The sequence below is a fragment of the Chiloscyllium plagiosum genome, unplaced genomic scaffold, assembly GCF_004010195.1.
Source record: "Chiloscyllium plagiosum isolate BGI_BamShark_2017 unplaced genomic scaffold, ASM401019v2 scaf_12259, whole genome shotgun sequence".
NCBI lineage: Eukaryota > Metazoa > Chordata > Chondrichthyes > Orectolobiformes > Hemiscylliidae > Chiloscyllium > Chiloscyllium plagiosum.
Genome location: NW_025212761.1, coordinates 21,080 through 24,209, shown reverse-complemented (window position 1 = coordinate 24,209; position 3,130 = coordinate 21,080). Strand labels below are relative to the sequence as shown.

The window sequence follows — 3,130 nt, the reverse complement described above, 5'->3', positions numbered from 1 at the left end:
TTTGACCCCCAACTGATCAATACTATAAGCAGATGCATTCTTCCTCCAGCCAATCACACAGTGTGAAATACTTTCCGCAAAGCATACTTACCCAAAGCACATGCTCCAAAACCCGCCCACATTCTATACATGTACAGTGCCGGGTTTCCCCACACACGTGTGGTCCCTGCTTCAGAGATTGTGGGAGTTGTAGTCCCCATGAAGCCACTGGAGTCATATCTCTGGAAAGAAAATGAAAAGTGTGGACTGGAGGGTGTTGTGTGTAGGATCCCCATTCAGACACACAGAATATATGGACCGTCACTGGGTTTTACTGAGACATCTGCTTCCACAACCTGATTTTCTGATGTAAGGAATATAGATTCAGACAACTGGGGCGTGGGGTGGTTAATAGGAGTAGATGATTTAAGCAGAGGTGGCTCAATGGTTAGCATTGCTGACTCACAGCGTCAGGGACCTGGATTTGATTCCAGCCTTAGGCAACTGTGTGGAGTTTACACGTTCTCTCCGTGTCTGTGCGAGTTTCCTCTAGGTGCTCCAGTTTCATTTCTCAGTCAAAAGATGTGCAGGTTAAGTGGATTGGCTATGCTAAATTCCCAGTGTCCATGCCTGTGCAGGTTAAGCTATTAACCATGGGAAATACAGGGAATGGGTGAGTCTGAATGGGATGCTCATTATCGGGTTGGTGTGGACTCCATGAATGAATACCCTGTTTCTGCACAGTAGGGATTCTATTCTATTCTCATGAAGAAGAATGTACTTATCTCAATGTGCTGTGAATCTGTGGAACTCCCTATTCAAAATGCAGTGGATGCCAGGACAATAAGCAAATTTACTGAAGAGATACAGATGTTGAATTTGCAATGAGATGAAGGGTGAGAGAGAACAGGCAGGAAAATCCAGCTGAGACCGAGGTGAGCTCAATCACCATATTAAATGGTGGAGCTGGTTGGAAGGGCTGCATTGCCTCTCCTGTGCCCAGGGCTTATCTTCTTACGTCGATTCTCCTGTTCCCTGGATGCTGCCTGACCTGCTGCGCATTTCCAGCAACAATTTTGCAGCTCTGACCTCCAGCATCTGCAGTCCTCACTTTCTCCTCAAAGACTTCAACCTACTGCGAATCCTCTTACAAGTCACATTTCCGACGCCCCTCCCCCAAGTCCCTCCTCCCTACCTTTTATCTTAGCCTGCTGGACAAACTTTCCTCATGCCTGAAGAAGGGCTTCTGCCCGAAACGTCGATTCTCCTGTTCCCTGGATGTTGCGCTTTTCCAGCAACACATTTTTCAGCTCTGATCTCCAGCATCTGCAGTCCTCACCTTCTCCTTCTTACGGTAATAACTGGAAAGCTGAATCCAAAACTCAACACCTTCACCAAAGGAGATTTTTGGAAAAAGCAGGATAGTCAGGTGGATTAGCGTTCCAAACCTAGATAGTGAGGAAGTATGTGGGAGATAACGAACTTGCAATTTTAAACTGAGGTGAGTTAAAAATCACACAACAACAGGTTATAGTCCAACAGGTTTAATTGGATCATGATGAAGGAGCGACACTCCGAAATGTAGTGTGCTTCCAATTAAACCTGTTGGAAAATACCTGGCGTTGTGTGATTTTTAAAATTTTGGTCACCCCAGTCCAACACCGGCATTTCCAAATCATGTAAACTGAGGGGAGACAGTGATTTATGGTTTTAGACTGTGTAGTACATTCACACCGTGCAGAATACTCTGTTTTGAATATCTATCCTATAATTAATCACAAAGCGAAGAACTCTGATGTGTGGTTTTTAACTTTACCCACCCCGCTCCAACACCGACTCCTCCACATCAGAATCCTGACAGACAGCCCCACTGAAACTGAAGTGCCTGTCAGATACCTGACTGAGCCACAGGGGTGTGGGGTAGAGGTATGTGATTTAACCACAAATTGTTGAGCTGAACTCGACTTTTTAACTGCCGTTGCCTTGGAGATAATGTTGAGAGACAGCGTCCATTCAAAACCACAAACCACAAAGGTATAAGAATGGGAGTGGCACATCGGTCAGGCGGGGAGTTACCTGATGCTGCCTGGAGGTTTTCTACATATACACTATCCAGGTAACTGCCATGTTTCATCAATAAAGACTCAAAGAAGGCCTCTCAGAGTTCTGTACCTAGTTATTCCTACCCAGCAGGGTTCAGGAATATGAGGACACAGCAGTCAGTCTTCACAGTGGAGATTACGAAGAACATGCCAGTAATTGATAAGGAAACTGAGGAAGGTGAGGAGCAAGAAACAACCATCATCACGAAAGCGTTAGAAGTGGGCAAGCTAATGGAGCGAAAGGTAGACAGGTCTCCTTGCTCAGATGAAATACATCACAGGGTGCTACCAGAGATAGCAGGAGAAATAGTCAATATACTTGGAGTCAGAGCATCCTACAGCAGAGGCTGGCTCTTTGGCCCAAACTGGCCCATTCCGGCCAAAATGTCCATCTACGCAAACCCGAATTCCATGCACTTGGCCAATATGCTTCTGACCGTTTCCTATCCATGTGTTTGTCCAAATGTTTTTTTTTTCATTTTGTTAATGTACCCACCACAACCACTTCCACTGGCAGCTCAGTCCACATACATACCACCCTCTGTGTAAAACAGTTGCCCCTCAGCTTCCCTTTCATTCTTTCTCCTATAACCTTAAACTGATGCCCTCCAGTCCTTGATTCACTGGGCAAAAGACTGAGTGCATTCACCTTACCCATGCCTCTCATGGTCATATAGACTTCGAGAAAAGATCCCCCCTTCTGTTTCCTCTGCTCTGAACAAACAAAAAAAATCCTCGCTTGTCCAGCCTCTCCCTGTAACTCAGACCCCTGAGCGTGGGCAAAAATCCTTGTAAATTTCTTCTGCACTTTTTACAGTTTAATAACTGAAACCTACATTACATCCATCACATTTCCAGTATTTCCCCACGGCGCTGGAACCGATGTGACAACGCCAATGGATTACAAACCATGATCGATAATTAACTCCTTTACAACAATCCCGTTTTCACCGTTTGTTCCATGGTGCAGCTATCCTGGTCTCTTTCTGGTTGCATGGTTAATTAAAACCTTGTCCTCATACAAAACAAATCTGTAACTTAATTGTTCC

General features: G+C 45.2%; 1 long non-coding RNA gene across 1 annotated transcript in view; it reads right to left on the bottom strand.

Moving 5' to 3' along the window:
* LOC122547463 overlaps window positions 1-3,130 on the bottom strand; it is a 7,946-nt gene that overhangs the window by 339 nt on the left and 4,477 nt on the right. Inside the window, exon 2 of the long non-coding RNA XR_006311002.1 lies at window positions 92-221. This is a non-coding gene — a long non-coding RNA (uncharacterized LOC122547463). The remainder of the gene's footprint in view (window positions 1-91; window positions 222-3,130) is intronic.